This window comes from Pygoscelis adeliae, unplaced genomic scaffold, assembly GCF_000699105.1.
Source record: "Pygoscelis adeliae isolate BGI_AS28 unplaced genomic scaffold, ASM69910v1 Scaffold85, whole genome shotgun sequence".
NCBI lineage: Eukaryota > Metazoa > Chordata > Aves > Sphenisciformes > Spheniscidae > Pygoscelis > Pygoscelis adeliae.
This window is the reverse complement of record NW_008824900.1, coordinates 5,372,634-5,381,674: the sequence shown is the minus strand read 5'-3', so window position 1 is coordinate 5,381,674 and position 9,041 is coordinate 5,372,634.

Here is a 9,041-nt window from a genome sequence, read left to right as displayed (position 1 = left end):
CTGTCCTGAAAGTGAAGGAGTGTGTATTGTGACTTGGCTACAATATTCTCTTTTATTAGTCTGAAAATTACCCACTTTATAAGCAATGATTCTCTCAGTTGATTGGGCATATCTTACAAAGATACTTTACTTACAAATTGAATCTTGGAAGGTTGTGGTTCCAGAGTCGGGGTTTTGGGGGCGAGATGAGCTTATGTTTTATCCAACTGGCCCACAAAGTCCCGCTTTTGGTGGTCACTTTGTTCTGCAAAAGAAACCAGTACATTATGGCTCTTACAGTGGACATTAAACTTAGTAGTAAACTACTGTTGCACTTAGCAAAAGGCTACTATACACTTTAAATAAATAATAATATTCTAACTGATGTTGTCTTCAGTGATAAAAAGTGGATAGAAAATACTATCATTCTGAAAGTTAAACATTAAAAAAAAAGTTTTCTAACTGTCGGTGGTGAAAGTCGAAGGAAAAGTTATGTTTCAAAGAGTGGTCATTTGATATAGGTGAATTGGGAGAAAAGGAAATAAGTCCCTAGAAAAGAGTGGCAGCTTAAACCTTGAAAACATCATATAAACACCAGTAACTTTTGTATTGTCAATCCCCTCCTCAGTTTTTTTGCTCACAAAGTGTTCAGCTTTAACGTGTCTCTTCAACTAGCTGGTTTTTTATGTGTGTGTATGTTTGTGTGTCTACATGTGTACAGTCTATATCTATGAATCAATTTAAAGATTACTAATTTTTGTACTGATAAAAGTTGTAGAACATATTTTTATGAGTAAGGCACTGTAAAGCTGTTTAAGTTCATGTTACTGTTTACATTTTGGTATCAATATCCTAAAGAATCTAAGCATAATTTTTACTTAAAAATTATGTAGTTGTACTTTCCTCATGGGATTCTAGTAAGTGTTGAAAAATTGTTAGTAGATAAGCTGAACTTTCTTGTGGTTCTGAATATAATGTACATGTATTTAAGACTGAATGAAACACATTACGCTCACACAATATAATTTATACAATGGCTCATGTATACAGCATACGCACACAAAATACATACAGGAGCATCCTCTCAGTTGGTGTAAATGCGTCTGTCATAGTTTTGACATTTTATGCCAGCTAGTCACCTGCTTAAGTTACACATAAACATCTAGACATTCACATTGTGGCCACATTATCGTTGCAGTCAGATTAATTTTAAGTGCTGACCTACTCAGACTGAATCAATTCGAACATTTCGAAAAGGCCTGGAAATTCAGCTGAAGTTACACAGTGATACACTGTTAAAGCGAAGTTGTTGGTATGTGATACATCGCAGGACTATATGCAGGATCTGTATATTATATTATTTTTTAATTTATAGTACTTAGTTTGTGAATACATTCTAGACCTGTCCAATATTACAAGTTGTCAGATTTGGACTGGTTTAACACCTATGGTCTCTTCGCTAGAATTCTGAGAACATGAGAGCAGAGAATCAGAGATTAGGAAGTGGATCAATGTGAGGATCTTGCTTTAAGGGAAAAGAGAAACAAACTTACATATCCAAACAGCAGCAAAGATCAACTCTGCTCTGCTGAAATACAGCAGTTGCTTCTCACCAACTATTACTTTAAAGCTCTTAAATTAAAACATGTAATTTTGTATAGCTACTTTCAGTAAGATGTGCTTTACGTAGTGCACTTTGTCAACCAGCTATTTTTAGATACTTTTTTCAAATGGGTTCTATTTGATTCTCTATTGAAGATATGTAAAATTCACATGCATTCCTTCTAGCGCCAATAACCTAGCTATAGAATTAATAAACTATTTAAATGATTAATGAGCAGTGTTAAAGAACACAGTTACACTTCTGTAGGCCTTCCTCATACAAAATTTTTATTCACATTTTTTCCCATTAGTAAGCTTACAGAAAGAGCTCCTGTTTGTCTCTAGCGTGCAGTAAAACAGGCAATTTTCTACTGCTACAGGTATCATGCATATATATTAAACTTTAAATGTATGTTCATTTTATATGTGTTACCGAAATTAATGATGATTAGACAAAACAGTGATAGATCCCCTAAACATCTATGTTATAAAAATTCTTTCCCTCACACTGGTTTTCCCACAAGGTTTGCATGCAGCGTGGGGTGGTGGCCTCAGACCTGAGACTCCTGAAGTGCATTGCGTGTCCGGAGCACTAATAATTAAATAGCTGGGATCAGTCTATCTTGCTATTTGAAATGAAAAAAGAAATTTACAGAAGATAAAAAGTAGATGGTATGTTTGGAATCAAAATTAATTTTCCTTGACATAAAAACTGTCATGAATTATTGAAAAAATATTTAGAAAGATCAACTCCAATTATTTATTGCATTTACAATTTATAAAATTGAAAGCCCTACTAGCTATGTTTCTATTTAAAATAAATTTAAAACTACATTTTTAGAATGACTTTTCTGCATTTTTAAGCAAACCTTTAAAAACCCAGCTTAGAAACACTGAATCAGCAGAGGATTATCAAATGGCCTAATCTGTTTACTTTTGAAATTTTATTGAAAGCAGTGAAAAGATCGGGATCTCCACAAGAATCCAGTGGCATGGTTTGGGGATTGGTCTGTAGCCTGCATTTTCTGAAGCAGGGCCTCAACCTTTGACATCTCCTGACCTCATGTTGCAACAGAAAAGTTTTGTGACTCCCCTCTGATCTAGCCATAGAAAAAAAGAGAGGGAGGTAGCGACCCCGAGTTTGGAAACTCATGACCTGGAACAACTAAAAATTTTGCCTTAGTAAAGGCTACAAAATCAGTCGTCCCTTCCTATGAAGCTATCCAGAGTTTTTTCTAGGGCAAGAACACAGACACCCAAGGTATGATTTTTAAACCATGTCTTGTTCTTCGTTCTCTGTTATGTTACGCATCAGCACTGCTTGCCTGTGTAAAACCTGGACCTCATGCCACAAAGAAAATCGATGCGAACATACACCAGTACGTTCAGAACACATTTTTCAAAGGTGTCACTCAAAAATCCTTTTTTATTTGCCTTAAAAATCATATTTAGCAGGTTATGAAGCAAAAACATTTGTAAGGTTTTTTTATGGCTTTAAAATATTAGGGGAAAAACATGGCTATCACCTGGAAGCTGCACCTGTAGTGGAAGAAGTGGTAGAAAAGTGGTTGTATTACATTAACTGCCAAATCCACTTCAGACCGTGCAGCTTGAAACTATGAAGCTTCTGGTGAAATTAATGAACTTAAGGCATCATTTGCCCTGTTCACAGTGCACATCAGTTAATAAATACACAAATCCCTTCTTGCAATGTCATATGCTTTTCTCAGTCAAACCATGCAAATGCGTAGGGAATTTGGTAAAGGTACAAACATGGAAAAAAGAAACAAATAATCAGAGGGGTTTTGCCTGTCGTCAAAATGCCCAAATAATTTCTGTTTACAAGGTTTCAGTGCAAGGGCAATGTTTATGTAGGTGACGTGTGAATGGATAGGCATTATTCAGCTTGTGGATTTTTTTCAGGACATTTCTACAACATGTACAGAATAAGAAAAGATAATAGAAATAGAAATAAAAACACATCTATTACTGAGCTAACTTGCTTTGTGAGCTAGCCAAATATGACTACATGTTAGTGGTTGGTTTCAGAAGGTTACCACTGATTTCTGACTCCCTGTTGGATATAAGGCTCTTCAATTATCAACGTTTTATTTTTCACATTGGAATCATCATTCTCTACAGACAGGCTCCAGAGTTTTTTCTTTTCCTGCTTGGAGCATACCTGCTCCTAGCTGAGCTCAAAAGATGTCTTAAAAATGATGCATCAGTCCTATCAGATTTCCTAATATACTGAATGCTTACACTGTTGATACACATTAATGACTTTAAACAAAACTATTTCGATCTTTTCCATTAATACTGCTTTAATATTTTAATTTAGCTGTTAATAGGGAGGCTACAATTCACCGGTGTAATGTAATATTGATTGCATTTTTGCTATTTTAAGTATCTCAGCTTCAGTCAGACAGTCCAAATCCTTTTACTAGAATCATGGCCTTCCTATATGAACTGATATAAAATAGCAGCTAGACACCATTTTTTTAAAGTAATAGCTTTTCTTTTGTTGTGTAGGTCAGAATAAGAATTAAATGAAAACAAAAAAGACAAAATGCGTTCTGTCACCTACAACAAGGCACGTATAAATGGTTTTAGGAAGGGCTGAGAAAAATAATTTCAGGATGTTTCAGGAATGGCCCACAAGGGTCAGTAAAAATAACTGAATGCAGTAATTTTACTGAAGGGGTATTTCTATTTGTTACATATTGCTATTGTTAAAAGTGTCTATTAAAGTCAGCATAATCTAGATTTTTGCTTTGATGCTGCTGCTGTTTGTATAAAAGCTTTCTTTTGTAATAAAAGGCCCATTTCAAATCACACAAACTGCACACACCTCTGTCAGTAGGTGCCTGGATGCCGGTGCAAGTCAGCAGTGTCTCCACTGAAATCACTGGACCTACATCAACAAAAAATACTAGTGAGATCACAGTAAAATTTCTGGAACCTGAGGAAAGAACTGGGTTCATTTTTTATCTTATAACACGAACAAACAAAGAGCAAATATATTACACAGAACACCATATTAAATAATACATGAGGAATTGAGCATTGTTTTTTTCAACAATATTATTATATTTTATTCGTTATGCTACAAGAATCCATTGAAGAATATGCCTGTTATATTTTAAAAGAGTAACTTTTCATTAGGCATGTCAATTGAATAGGCATAACTAAAAGTTCAAATGTGCAGCCTGTTTTACTAAAGATATTTATAAATATGGAGTATTTAGTCTTTACTAAATTGGGATTCCTCTTTGCATTTTTACTCTGAGTGGTCTTTCTGTATGTATGGAAAACTGCCCACATGGTTGGTTGGAAAATATTTTGAAATTCTTTAAAATGGAAGATGTTATATGATTTTATTATGTATCATTTTCTTTTATAAACTAACGTTCACGCTGTCACTGAAGTATATCCTTAAAAATGAGAGATGCAGGTCAACTGTTAATGATGATTATTCTGTTTTATTTTTTCACTTTTTGGGAGCTGAAAGAACAAAAATTGTCCTGGATTGTCTGTGCTTTACACATAATGTTTTTAGCTTCCCAATACTAACAATATTTCTAAGATAGCTGCTTCAGAATTCACTTTGGTGAATGGACAGAACCTGTTTATACATCCAAAGTAAATGAGTTAGAGGCTATTTGAAAAACTACAATTTTCCTATGCAGTGGCCTAACAGGAAATCATGAAATCCTGAAGTATTGTTGGAAAATTGTTCTAACTTAAAATTTTTTTCTTTATAGTTTCATTCTTGATGTTCCACAGTATTCACCACTTCCTGCATGGCTCTTCACCGCAGGGAAAATGAGGGACTTTTGGGGGCAGATGTGTTTCCATTACACTATCATAATGCCCCTAAAAATCCTTATTGCTCTTGCAGTATTCTTCTGTGTTGCTGGGCCTGGTGTGAACTACTTGAAGACGTAGCTTATAAGTACAGCTTTTCTCTAAAAACACTTAAAAAACCCCACTGAGTTTTATTTTGTTTATCTTATATTATTTTTAGTTGTGTTTACTGTTGCTTAAAATATAAATGGCAAGATATGCAACCACCTGTTGGTAAACAAATGTCATAAGGCATAAATCCAAGGGACATGCTGATAACTGCATGGTATTATGAAGAGGAATATATTTTGGCTTAAGAGTGAGAGCTTCACTCTTTTGGTATGATCAACTTGTTTTTAACATAAGAGTTTAGTGTGTATGTCTCTGACAACATGACACAGATTTTGCAAGCTAATTTGAATGACTGCTGTAGCGGACCTCACTTACAATATTAATGTCTTTTAAGAACACACATCAGGCCATTTATCAAATGAATAGATCTGGCCAGTACTTTTATTTAAATTAAATGCACAAAAATATTCAAATCAAATTTTCATGCAGTCCCAAAATAAATTTACGATTAAACCTAGAAAAGACATTGCGGGTTCTCAGCTATTATATGCTCGTTCAACTGGAAAGGTCTTTTTGTGGGCATACCTCTTACTGGGGCTTTTGAGGAAGGAGGGATGGCATAGTCCATTGGGAATGCAGTCATGCTGTATGGCTCCTCTCTCTACCCCTCCCGGTAAGTGTGAGAGATCTCCAGAATGGGAGTGCCTACACTTAGTCTCTCAGGCACAGTTTATTCCTGCTAGGTGGCAGGTTCCCCTGAAGTCTGCAGATTTCCACAGTTCTTGAAGTAAAAGGCAGAACATATAAATGTAAACATGGTCTGTTTTTGTCTGGGTATTGCAGCACAATATATCATCAGTTTGACATGTGCAGTGCTAGTAACATTTATTTCAGTAGCTGTGTGTAGCACAGTACTATAACTAGTTTGCATTAAATGTACTCTTGACTTCACTGACTAGCTTAAAAGAAAGAATAGGTATACGGCATCACATCATCCCTCTGACAGTGTCTAATATCTTTAAATAGCCTTCAAAATATTTGGTGACACAGGAAAGAAACTAGCTAGGTAGATTCTCCCCGCCCCTTTCATATTAAAGTTTAATCCCCAAGGAAATGCTCTTCTTCATTCTGCTAAAGGAGTGTTTTTCATTTTCCAGGCAGGAAAATCTTACAGGTTAAGTCATGTCCTATAGGTCACAAAGCAAGCTTGCTGTTATGACTGGAACCCAGAACTTTTGATGCCCAGATAAATACCACAATAACAAGAAAATTACTTTCTAGAAGGACAGAATGAGCCATGTTGCACAATACTATATTCACAGGTCAAAACACGCTGGCATATGCATTTCAACATAGAACATTTCAACATGCAACAGCATCTCAAATGTATGTATAGACAGAAAGCAGTAGAAAAACTAGTCATTATATTCATTCTAAATGTTCATATCAATACTTCAGTGTTTCTATTTGGACTACTGATCGCAAGACGATTCCTAGTACCTTCTGACATAAATGAAAGGTGTTGTAACACAGACTGGCTTAAGGCTTATGCAGCCTTTAAAATTGTAAAAGTTACTTACAAGGTATTAGATTAATTTAATTATTAATGTTATTAGTGAAGATTCTTGCCATCTGTGTGCAAGTTTAACAAACTTTTTATTTCCAAGTAACACTCCTAGCTAAAGATTGCATCTAATTGAAAATGTTTAAAAAAAAAAAGTGAGACCGCACATATTCTATGGAGTTCTGTAATATTAAGAATCAGTGAAGGGAGTATTCCCAGAGCTATAAATTGTATCACCCTTATATAGACAAAACTGCTAATATGAACAGACTGGAATTTTAATTACTTTTAAAAAGTCTTTTCGGGGCTATGCTAGTCACAATACTATGTAAAGAATACTGTGATAGATTTGAGCATTAAAACTGATCTGATTTTGTATTTGTCCTATGTTACAATCTTATCTTACATGTAATCTTCCAAGGATAACAGAATTTTTTTTTTCTCCTAATCTTTCATAAAATTTCTTGCATGTATAACTTGTAGATCTCAACAGCCAATTCTTACATACATACCTACTTATATACATACAGGCTGTAGCAAAAGTCAGATTCCCTCTGAACATGTGCTCTGTAAATACATAAAAATATATTTATCATATGACACTGCTATCAAGAAAAAAATTTGCTTAGACCTAGCAATCCTGAGATTAAATTCAAGGAAGGGAATCAAAATCAGTAACACTATATTCCCGTCCCTTTTATACCTAATAGGAATCACCTGACATACAATTGTCATTTTTTACACATTTTTATCAGTGAATAACAAGCATTAGAAAATGAGAGCCAAGCACATGGTTTGAGATGTGTACTTAAACCTTCAAATTCAAATACTTGCTTCAAATTGTTTATTTTATGTATTTAAATTATTTTGGTTTGAAATAGTATGTCACAAAAACCTCTGGATGTGATACAGCCCCAGAGGAAGGACTGCAAAACTCATCTGTAGAACTGTCCACTGAAGCTAACAGCACTTTGTCTGTGAGTAGGTTTCAATATTAAATATTTCGTAAAAGATAATTTTGCTGTCTAGGTTTTTTTTAAATATGAGCAAAACAAAGATTTCTATTAGCCTCTTCTTAGGGATTTTGATTTCTTTTAATTATAGGACCAGGAGTCATTAACATGAACCAACAAATTCATGGCGTTTTTCTAAAAGTTAGAACAGTAGCAACTAGGTAATATTTTTCAAACAGAATTTCCACAGTGGAAAAGATATTAAACGTTTGTTATGTGCCAAGAAATGAGTAATACGAGAATACTTTCGCTCTTTTACAAAATGGAAGAGTATTAACAGCATTTTAGTTTTTTATTATATATAAAGTTTTTGTGATTACCAACAGTCTCATAATAGATAAACAAAAAAAGCAGAAAAGACATGCAGTTATTACATCAGCTGAATAAGATAAACCAATCTCATTTATGTATTGAATAAGCCCATTATTATCGCAAATTTTGAACACTACCTCAACTGTATGTACACTGACTATTTAAAATGTTATTCAGAATACAGAACTTGGCTCATCCATTTTAATAATACTTATTTATTTACTATGTTATTTGTCTTCCGACATGTTAGATCCAGTTTCTTACTGAATTAAGATAGTATCAATTCTGCTTCAGTCAGTACGGAGGGGATGCCAGTGCAGCTCCCTGTACCATTACCTGTAGGGCATGTGACTACCTAAATAACAGAATCAGAGTTTGAATGCAGGAAGCAGTACTGTACCTGTGTCACAATTAAGCTGTTCAGAAAAGCTCAGGTAAGCCATCTAGTTTCGCACTGTGTTAGAGAAAGATGTGGGAAAGGGAAGAGCTATAGTAAACAGAGTAGCAAGTCAACTGCAAGAGATAAATCACTACTCAGGTGCTGTAAATAAGTCTATAGAATAAAGACCTAATTAGTTTTCTGAACAGGGGACCAGAACGTGGCCAGAAGGGTAAAGGAAGCAGACCAGTATTCACGATGAGCCTGCAATGTA